Raw genomic sequence first — 11,936 nt, 5'->3', positions numbered from 1 at the left:
GGACGATAAGACCTTAGCGGTTAAAGTTCCCTCTGTCAAACTTTTTTTTAAGCAGCTCAGATTCCGTCAAACAGAAAAACTAGGCGGTGACAAAGACACCTATGACAAGTGAATCATATTCATACCTATAATATGTACCTACCTTTAGGTATTCGTACATATCTATTGAATAAATTATGCATAACCTCTCCCACTTCAATATCATGACTATCATGAGATTCATGAGTCATAATGTTTGTGTGATCATGAAAAAAATCACCCGTGTGATCAAATCAACATAATCGAATGCAACACCATAAGCAGAAATTACTGAGTTAATTACTGATAAGCTGATAGCGCCTTATCTGTTCTTATCAGCGTAATTATCATTCAAATCATTGCGTTATTAGACCTATGGTGGATGCATAAGGAGTAAGAATAACTAAAAATTTCACGATTCTAAGCAATGTACAGACAAATCTACAATTTTATTTATATAGATTCTCATAATGTAACAATTGTAACATAGGACATAGGTAACATAAGTTTTGGGTACCTACCTAACAGACACTAGAGCTAAAGTGCCTTACTTACAAGTAGTTGTCTACTGACCAACATAATTTCCTTACCCGATGATAAAATCATGATGCATTTAACATTAATTTATAATTAAATCAAGAAAAAACCTAAAGCAAGGTATACGTAGTTCTGTAGTGTTATTTGGTTTAAAAATATTTTATTTACTTTAATGTGATTAAAAAAGAAAAAAAAATCATTAATTGTAAAAGAATATTTCACTCTAAATTCTAAAGAATTTCTTTGTGATGAAAATTCATAACTTGTAAATTAAATACCTACTTAACAATACCTAAGTAAGGTATCAAATGTGATTGGTGTAGTGCCAGTAACAACCGACAGACAACCAATCAATCACGAGAGATCCTGTACCTAAGTGTTTATTTTATTTAATCTAGCCAATTGTGATTATCTAATAGTGTTTTTATCAGTATTGTGATATAAAATAAGAACATAAACCTACTCTATCTGAATGGATGAACTGAGATTGCAGGCAGCTGCATTTGCATCTTGGGTGAGCTACTATGTATGTTTCATTTTGAATCATTTGAGAGTATTGATGTTAATTGTTACGCACATACATATCTACCTAATTAGATAATTGTATTAGAAAAAAAATGGGAATTGGACATAATCATCATCTCAAAAAGGCCCCATGACGAATTAAAAAATACCTTTTACCCCGATGAACTGAGATTGCAGGCAGCTGCATTTGCATCTTGGGTGAGCTACTATGTATGTTTCATTTTGAATCATTTGAGAGTATTGATGTAAATTGTTACGCACATATCTACCTAATTAGATATTTGTATTAGAAAAAAATGGGAATTGGACATAATCATCATCTCAAAAAGGCCCCATGACGAATTAAAAAAATACCTTTTAACCCTTTTGAGGCTCTAAGATAGAAAAATTTGGAATTTGTGACAACCTTCAGTAATTTTATATATATATATATTTTTTTTTTTAAGTGTTACACTAATCAAGTAATTACCTTCACAGGCTCATTGTACAATTTTTTTTTTTTTTTTTTTTTTTTTAAGTGTTACACTAATCAAGTAATTACCTTCACAGGCTCATTGTACATACAGTTCTTTCTCTCCCGGCTTTTAGACAATTTAATATCTGTTAATTGAATGCATGTGTGATTTATCTTTGTTTTGTATTCCATATATTGAACAAATGTTTGTATATTATATAGGGTGGTATGCCTGAACTCCTGTTGATTTTTACTTTCCTTGTCCTTTAAAATAAGGAAAGTACTTAATGTATTCGGTCATTTTTTTTTTAATAGCCAAGTACCTACATACTTAGTTTAAATATTTTTCTGTAGGAACTTTTTCACCTAATCACTTATTAGGCTACTCATTTTGACTTGTGAGTTTCATGTATAGATTGAAGATTCTGTAACTTTGTAAAATATTAATTACATATTTAATTATTCGAAGGAGACAAGCTCACATTAACTTCACCCAGTCTGAGTTGGGCTGGGAAAAGTATAACATAAACAGCACGAGATTGACCGGATAGTCCGTAAACAGCACGAGATTGACCAGATAGTCCGGATGGGTATCCGCATACCAACCACGCGGAACGTTGCTTAACTTCAGTGGTCCCTTCGAAACTTTTGCATTAAACGTGCTTTTGCCTTTGCTCCAACTTTCATTGAAAGCTCGAAAATCTCGAGTAAAAGTTACTGAAAACAGATCGATACAAACTCCCATTGATAAAGAACGCCCTAAAAATAGACCTATGGATAGGTCTAATGATGCATAGGAATAGGCTTGTAACCAGGGCCGTTTTTAGGGAGGCGAGTGAATAAGATCAAAAATTGTGGATATCTAGTTTGTAGTATGTACCAAATGTACCTAAAACAGATAGAATATTTCCACCAGATTTTGAAAATACAGACCTATTCCAATGCATAGAATGATACTTTCTAACCGATTCCAAAGCATACTTTCTAATTAGGTTACCTAAATTCCTATGTATACATATTTATGTTCTTTACTATTTACCTATTACCTGATATGTAGAAGGTCTACCGTTTTTTTTTTTTTTTTTTTTTTAAATCTCGGAATTTACACAGTTTAGATACACCCTGTATACACATGGGTGTCTGGACACTTTCACATTATCCGCTATCAGCACCATCTCATATGATAGTAAGATCTATACCATACATAGATAGGTACAATGACATTACATATTATGAAATTGATAAATTGCATAGGTATCTGCATTACCTATCTATCAGCTTTTCTGCTTATTATCTTCAATCCATGTGATACCTTGTGATCAAGGGATAAATTATTCTACCCCCTTTCTTTTTCAGTCTACAAGCCTGCTCGTATGAAATTAGAAATTGCTGCACTAAAGGGTCAGATGTCACAATAGATAGTAAGCATCTCTCTATAATGTGTCTCATTCTACTGGATCCTGGATTACAGGAGGCCAGTTAGCATCTTCATCTGTAAACACCACTGGCGTCCAATAATATTATCTTCTAGCAATATAGTTGGTTCAGTTGGTTGGGAGGAATCAATTGGATTTGTAGTTGTTCCTCTAATGCATTTGGTTAAAGTGGACTTATTTTAAGGCCAATTTTATTAATAGACCTTCCAACTTAATTTTTGGGACATAATAATTATGTACCATCTATTTTTGTTCCATTATTGTTCTCACATTTTTTTGCATGGACAAGCCAATACGAATAGTTCCAAGTACCTATGATGTCAAAATATTGCGAAATGTGAGGTGCAAACGTGCAAAGTTGAAAAAAATACTTCAGAAACTTAGGATTCATTGCCGGAGGGAGACAAAACAGTTAAATGGGCAAGTTATCTTGTAAAGGTTCCAAAAATATTAATTACATATTTAATTATTCGAAGGAGACAAGCTCACATTAACTTCACCCAGTCTGAGTTGGGCTGGGAAAAGTATAACAGGCATAAACAGCACGAGATTGACCAGATAGTCCGGATGAGTATCCGGATACCAACCACGCGGAACGTTGCTTAACTTCAGTGGTGCCTACGTGCTTTTGCCTTTGCTCCAACTTTCATTGAAAGCTCGAAAATCTCGAGTAAAAGTTTCTGAAAACAGATCGATACAAACTCCCATTGATAAAGAACGCCCTAAAATTTTTGAATAGGCTATATGCAATGTATTTTGTATCTGAGGGACTTCTTGTTTTTCGCTCTAATGTAGTTTTTTTGTGATAGTAGATGGCGCGTAATTTTGAATTTATTACCGTTGAATTTGTAAAAAATGTGAAATGGAAACTGTGGAAAGCAAAAGGAAAGCTCTTTCTCAGCTTTCTCTTGCTGCTTGAATTTGGAATTCTTTTGAGAATGGAAATCATGGAAATGTATTCAATAAATCAGGACTGTTATCTCTCTCACCCTCAACACCTCAAAGGAAAATTTCAAATGTCTCTTGCAAAGTTTTTGCACTGGATGTGAGGATCAAGTGTCAGAATGAACTGAGGAAGAACTTCTATGATGGGCAAGTATTGAACATCCTAGATTCCTAGTCTGAATTTTTACACCTTGGTGACCCTTTAATCTCATATTTATAAACTTGATATTATGTCCCTATGTCAGTCTAGTTAGCTTGGATGGTAGCGCGTCTGCCTTGTAAGCGCTAGGCCGCAGGTTCGATTCCCACCTGGGGCGGATTTTATCCTGAAGGAATAAGGTTCGTTCTCGGAACGGCTGGCTTTCTCCTATCCTGTTTTCCTTCTCTCTTCGATTTCGGTACGATAAGACCCTAGAAGCTATAGTTCCCTCTATCAAACCTCTTTTTTTTAAGTGCGATGACCACGGAGCTACGCTGTATATTATTCCATGAGACGTGCCTTATCAAAGCCCGAGCGGGTTTGGAGAAACATAATTTCCATCGGAATAATGAATAGAGTGTTCAATGTATAAATAATTATACACAGCACCGCGAGTTATGTGTAATTATCTTAATTATAATTCACTGATCAATAAAATATAGGTACATGTACATGTGTGTAACACGAGGTATTACATGTATACCGTGTATCTAGCTAGTACAAGGTACCTACATAGATAGCATAGATACCTATATTACCTAGAATAAAACAGGGTGCCTCAAACTTTGTCGTTGTCAGTTGTTGACCACATTTTTGACTGGGATCAGTTGTCGACCAGGTTTTTCGCTGGGATCTCAACCACCTCCTGAAACCAGCTTCAGAGTGGAGTCCCGAGTAGTGCTGGTTGAGGCTAGGAACCAGCGCCGACAGGTTGACCAGCATTGCTATTTTTAGTCTGACTGGGGGACATTAAACAGGGAGTAGACCAGCTTAGTCCGGGTGGGACTCTTTAAACAGGGAGGATAGCAGCCTGAAATTTCCCTTGCTAAAGAAATAGCAAAGCTTGAGTGCAACGGGCGTCCACTCGTAAATTTTTTGTAGCCAAAACCAAATGACAGCCCTAACAGTCACCCTAGGCCTTTGAGAGGCTGACGAAAAACGCCGACCCCCCCGCCCCGTCTGAACACGGGAAAAGCCAAATAAGAGGAGGTAAGAATTTTCTCTATTGATACACCTTGTATTTATAATATAGCCGATAGTTTTAATCCATGTTGTCTCTAGGTAATTATTACATCACGAATCACGTGATGGTATGGTCGCTGCTCAGAGGAGAGGTCGTGGGTTCGATGCCCAAAGACGGTTAATTATTAACCCTATAATGCCCAAGACTAGAAATATCTAACAATAAAATTATTTTGTTGCTGATTCTAACTTATGTTGATCCCTTGAGTACGAAAATTGTGGAGTCCCGAGTAGTGCTGGTTGAGGCTAGGAACCAGCGCCGACAGGTTGACCAGCATTGCTATTTTTAGTCTGACTGGGGGACATCAAACAGGGAGTAGACCAGCTTAGTCCGGGTGGGACTCTTTAAACAGGAAGGATATCAGCCTGAAATTTCCCTTGCTAAAGAAATAGCAAAGCTTGAGTGCAACGGGCGTCCACTCGTAAATTTTTGTAGCCAAAACCAAATGACAGCCCTAACAGTCACCCTAGGGCTTTGAGAGGCTGACGAAAAACGCCGACCCCGCCCCGTCTGAACACTAGAAAAGCCAAATAAGAGGAGGTAAGAATTTTCTCTACTGATACACCTTGTATTTATAATATGGCCGATAGTTTTAATCCATGTTGTCTCTAGGTAATTATTACATCACGAATCACGTGATGGTATGGTCGCTGCTCAGAGGAGAGGTCGAGGGTTCGATGCCCAAAGACGGTTAATTAATAATTTTATAGGTATGTACTTATTTTGAGTGTGCCAGAAACCAGAAGTGGGGGGACAAAAAGGGGTAATACAATACGAGTACATGCAACAGCCTTAATGATCTCTCTCTCTCTAATTATTATTATCTGTCTTTTTTTACGGAAATATGTATAGTCTCATAAGAGATTCATAATAAAATCTCTCTATCTATCTCTCTCTCTCTCTCTCTCTCTCTCTCTCTCTCTTTCCATCCCAGCCATATCCTGTTCTGTCTTCTCTCCCTACAATGAATGGCGACATGCCTATATCTTTGTCCTTGTCTAATTGCGGCCCGTAATGACATCAATATGAAAGAAGACATTTGTATCTTTATCCTGAGATTCAGAATGAACTGAGGAAGAACTTCTATGATGGGCAAGTATTGAACATCCTAGATTCCTAGTCTGAATTTTTACACCTTGGTGACCCTGTAATCTCATATTTATAAACTTGATATTATGTCCCTATGTCATTTAACTTTTAGATAGCATTCAAGGAAGTCAAAGGGTTCAGTTGCTTTGAAAGAATAATCACAAACAATTCCTCAATGCAAAGGTTGCCTGCATCTTTGGACAAGCCAATCAATTATGTCTATGGAACATCATACATCATCTTACCCCAGTGCATTGGTTCTAAAAGGTTTGTTTATGAAGTGAAGCTAAAGCTGTTACAACAACAATAAGGAAAGTAACAACACCACCACTGATTTATATAATCATGGTAATAAAATGTTAATAGGGAGAAAGAGAAAATACGAGGAAGAGAGGGAGAGGGAAGGAGTTAGAATAGGCTGTGAAAATTCGTGACTCTTGTTGCTTGATTTCTTGCTGAAATAGGTAGGTAACTTAGGAGACAAAAATAATAACAATATGTAGGTATAATACTATAATAATAAATCCACTACAAACTTTAATATCTTGAACTTAATTTGATTTCATTAAGAAGCTTTGAATTTGTCCTTAACTGCCTACAACTACAAGTATTATTTGAACCTACCTAGATAGCTAGATACCTACCTAGGTTACCCTAGGACCCCTAGGTATACAATACATATTCTACGAAAGTTCGTATGCAAATTCGTATATTAATAATTTTAAAAGGTAAAAATACAGCAAATCCAAGGAACATCCAAGATCCAACTGTTGAACTTACCGAAATAGACCAAATCGGAAAACTGAATAGCAAAGCCAAGATGATCTGGTACCAAGTAGAACAGCAGAAATAGCAACTTTCTGCTATGAACAACTACCTACCAACACTTCACTAATCTTTTCATGTAAATAACACAAGAATAAAATCACGTGTTTGAAAAAAAAAATCGTTAACGTAGAAATACGAAGAAAATTACCTACAACTTGTACCTATTAGAAATTTTGTATTTTGTAAACAATTAGTTGATATAAGAAGAAGACAACAAGGTAGATATTGAAAATAAGTGATTAAATTAAATTGAATTTTGTATCACATCCTAAAATAAAAAGTAAATTTCTTGGTTATTTTACAACCCGAAAGTTATAGGAGTTACTTATCGTTTTAGAAACGAAGCGATTTCAGCAACCGACTGATCTGCACAGCCGAATCCTCAGCTTCCTAAAAACAACCGACGATTTCCCGGTTTGTTAGGTTAAACGCTGATTTTTAGCGGCAAACGAAACCAAAGTTTGCCTGGAAAAAACACGACTTCAAATGAAAATAATAGTTTGAGACGTAAAATCAACCGACACTACCTTCACGACGAAGATACGAACCTCAACTGAATGTTCGAAATGTTTTGAACACGAAATTTTTAGGAAGGGGAAAACCCCGGTTTGTTAGGTTAAACGCTGATTTTTAGCGGCAAACGAAACCAAAGTTTGCCTGGAAAAAACACGACTTCAAATGAAAATAATATTTTGAGACGTAAAATCAACCGACACTACCTTCACGACGAAGATACGAACCTCAACTGAATGTTCAAAATGTTTTGAACACGAAATTTTTAGGAAGGGGAAAACGTCTGCGACGATATTTCACGAGAACTTCTTTCTCTGTTCGTTAATTTTAAAAAATATTTAAAAAAAAACTCGTGATTTTAACGCTGATTAACGGATAAAATATTAACTACTTTCTATATCTGTTGGCGAGGAGAAAAGATAAAAAAAGTTCACGTAAAGTTATTTCTAAAAAAAAAGTTTTCTCCAAAGTCTCTCTATTATTATTTTAGGCCAGAAGTTCACTGGGAAATGTCGTGCTTTCTGACGACGGAATTTCCGACCAAAACGCTCGGTGTTTTGAGAGACCGTCTGTTATTTTCCCTGGTGTAGTGAGTCAGTTGACGGTTAGGTTCCAAGCAAGAGTGCTGGCGCTCGCTGTTCTGTTTGGAAAACTCTGGAAGGAGGCGGGTACGATTTTTTTCCGCCACCAGGAAGAACATGCGCTAGCTTATTTAGGTACTTTTAGTCTAAACACAGGCAAAAAGTTGCTTGCTATATTTGTTTCTGTTGGTAGGACGGACGAAAATGAAGCTCGTCAGAATGTTTTGTTACAATTTGGGGTCTGCCCCCTTTTTCTACTTTTTTCTTTGTACAAACACACACATAGGTACTCATTGCACACAAGGGAAACATTTTGAAAGCTAAAAGAGAGTTTTCTACTTGGTTTTTATTTCGCCCCCTTTTTTTACTTTTTTCTTTGTACAAACACACACATAGGTACTCATTGCACACAAGGGAAACATTTTGAGAGCTAAAAGAGATGTTGGTTTTCTACTTGGTTTTTATTTCGAACAATTTCCGAGAATTTTACTACTTCAGAACTGCGAAGTCATACCAGATGAAGGAAAACATAGAAAACACTATTGGTACTCTCGGATAATGCCTATTGCAGATGACATAGGCAACCCAGAAGATAATTCGAAGGACTTCTTATAAACACATCTTGGTGTCTTACTTCCTCGAATGAACTCCACAATAATTAGTAGGACCGAGTGAGCCATAAAAAAACCCCCCAATCAACATAAATCCCAAGAAAATCCAACTTGCTATGTCCCGACATAAGTAATATTATTCATTAGTTGGACTTGGCAAGGAGATTTAGCTGCCAGCCTAGTTATTAGCTTAGTTGGTAGTACGTCTGCCTTGTAAGCGCTAGGCCGCGGGTTATATTCCCGCCCGGGGCGGATTTTATCCTAAACGGATAAGGTTCGTTCTCAAAACGGCTGGCTTCCTCTTATCCTGTCTGTCTTCTCTCTAAGAATTCTGGACGATAAGACCTTAGCGGTTAAAGATCCCTCTGTCAAACCTCTTTTTTTTAAGCAGCTCAGATTCCGTCAAACAGAAAAACTGGGCGGTGACAAAGACACCTATGTCACCTATAACAAGTGAATCATATTCATACCTATAATATGTACCTACCTTTAGGTATTCGTACATCTATTGAATAAATTATGCATTAACCTCTCCCACTTCAATATCATGACTATCATGAGATTCATGAGTCATAATGTTTGTGTGATCATGAAAAAAATCACCCGTGTGATCAAATCAACATAATCGAATGCAACTCCATAAGCAGAAATTACTGAGTTAATTACTGATAAGCTAATAGCGCCTTATCTGTTCTTATCAGTGTAATTATCATTCAAATCATTGCGCTATTAGACCTATGGATAGATCTAATGATGCATAGGAATAGGATTGTAACCAGCGCCGTTTTTAGGGAGGCGAGTGAATAAGATAAAAAATTATGGGTATCTAGTTTGTAGTGTGACCCAAATGTACCTAAAACAGATAGGATATTTCCACCAGATTTTGAAAATTTAGACCTATTCCAATGCATAGAATGATACTTTCTAACCGATTCCAAAGCATACTTTCTAATTAGGTTACCTACATTCCTATGTATACATATTTATGTTCTTTACTATTTACCTATTACCTGAAATGTAGAAGGTACGGACCTTTCAGATCAAAAAACCGACCAAATTGATAAATTGCATAGGTATCTGCATTACCTATCTATCAGCTTTTCTGCTCATTATCTTCAATCCATGTGATACCTTGTGATCAAGGGATAAATTGTTCTACCCCCTTTCTTTTTCAGTCTACAAGCCTGCTCGTATGAAATTAGAAATTGCCGCACTAAAGGGTCAGATGTCACAATAGATAGTAATATAAGCACCTCTCTACAATGTGTATGTATAATGTAAAAAAAAATAACTAATGTAAAAAAATAACTAATGTATAATGTAAAAATAACTCGTGTTAGATCAGTGGTTCTCAAACTTTTTTGCATGGACAAGCCAATACGAATAGTTCCAAGTACCTACCTATGATGTCAAAATATTGCGAAATGTGAGGTGCAAACGAACAAAGTTGGATTTCATATTTAGGTACTAATTTTATTAGTATCCTTTTGACTTTTCAACAGAACCCATTAATATGTGCTTACCATCAATCCCTGGAAAAACATCTCCAAGACACAGTCACAGTGAAATACTGTGGTTGGATGAAAGAGCTCCTTTAGGAAAACCCTGCCACTTGAAAGAAAGCTAGTTCAAAAACCATCTTACAACCCTGTATACTATAGTTATAGTCATTTGCCTATGCTTCACTAGTATAGCTTTGCAAGATAATTAGTTTGTTGATAGTCAGTGTTAGTGCTACAGTGAAGACTGAAGAGTCTGTACATTTATCTTAATAACTTAATAACAAGTAAGTACGAGTAAGTAAGTATTTAATACTCAAGTAGGTACTTGAGTTTCGTGATTTTTTCGTACAAATGTAATTTTTTACTTTTAATTTATTTATCTATTCTTATTTCATTTATTATAATTTTATCGATTTAATCGTGAATTACTTGTGTTAATAAAAAATAAGCTAAGAGCCTTTATTTTTTAATTATTATTAATATTTTTAATGTCTCCACGTAAAAATACCTTAGGTATAAGTTCGTTGTATTTATTTATTTTTTTTAATCCTGTATGTTAATTCTAGGATGGAATTTATTTTAAATGGGTATTTTCTGCCTGCTTACTTGAAAATTTCTGGACCTAGGTTATAGACATGAAGCGTGTTATTGCCAAGAAAATTAGAGGGAAACTTCGGTATGCAGAAAAATCTTCTTCCTATTAATCAGTTGTGTCCTTTTATTATATTGGCGAACCGGGTTCCTTTCACTACCAAAATTTTATGTAAACAGAACTCTTCATGCAGACAAATCTCTGCCAGTGATAGTTATGTATTAAGCAAGTTAATATTCGGGGCCTTCTCTACCACCTAACCCATAAAAGTCCATTATTTTCATCTCAAATAAATGAGGATATATTTTCTCACCTCGGGTCGAATTGAACCCACGCCCTCATGCTTACCAGGCGAAAAAATAAATACCTCCACTGCATGGATAATTGTATGCAAGAAGGACCTTATGCCCATTGAGTCAGTGACACATGCTCAGATTGTCTGACAGACTTACGTGTGGGGTGAAAAAAACATCCATCTCGGGTGGTCTTTCAGATGGTCTGAGCAGGAGGGTTATTTTCCAAAACACTTCTAAAAAAAAACACAGTGCTATATTTTTTTAAAATAGTTCTTTGTAATCTAACTGATAGCTACATACTATAACTTACTTTTTAACATATTTTTAGTCCTAAACATATTTACCATGAGAAAATTAGACCTTTTTTCACTTTGTCCATGGATTTTTTCTCATTCCCCTGAACTTTTTTAAATTTTACCGCGCACGCATTTCTACTGTGTTGTGAAATCATATGATCATCTGTTTTGAAGGTTGTAATTGTATATTAGAAGCCTGTGAATATTTGATTAGGTACAAATATTTAGTACCCCTTGAAGAGATTATAGTAATCAAGTGAGCAATTTATAAGTGTCCATTATCTATTTATTACCTTTTGTCCTGAGTTTCTTACTATTTTTCACTTGAAACTCTGAGATGAAAATAATACTCAAGGTTTCCTTAACAGTGAAAGGTATGAGGAGGGAGATAAATGGAGCCCTTTCAGTCTGAACTTTGTTCTTTTCATTGAAGGTACGATAGACGATATCTCTAGCAAATGTTCAATTTATTTTTACAATACTTTTCTAA

The 11,936-nt window shown here is 35.7% G+C and overlaps 1 long non-coding RNA gene across 3 annotated transcripts in view; it reads left to right on the top strand.

Annotated features, from left to right (window-relative positions):
- The first annotated feature begins 738 nt into the window (after nt 1-738).
- Nucleotides 739-11,936, top strand: part of LOC113471731 — a 14,445-nt gene continuing 3,247 nt past the window's right edge. The window contains exon 1 of one of the 3 annotated variants that reach the window (XR_003394319.1): nt 739-1,069. This is a non-coding gene — a long non-coding RNA (uncharacterized LOC113471731). Of the gene's footprint in view, nt 1,082-10,398; nt 10,547-11,936 lie in introns of those variants that run through there. The other 2 variants (XR_003394317.1, XR_003394318.1) reach the window with 2 other exon arrangements.

Source organism: Diaphorina citri, unplaced genomic scaffold, assembly GCF_000475195.1.
Source record: "Diaphorina citri unplaced genomic scaffold, Diaci psyllid genome assembly version 1.1 scaffold2891, whole genome shotgun sequence".
NCBI lineage: Eukaryota > Metazoa > Arthropoda > Insecta > Hemiptera > Psyllidae > Diaphorina > Diaphorina citri.
Note: the sequence above shows the minus strand (reverse complement) of the source record. Positions and strands in the feature narration are given on the sequence as shown.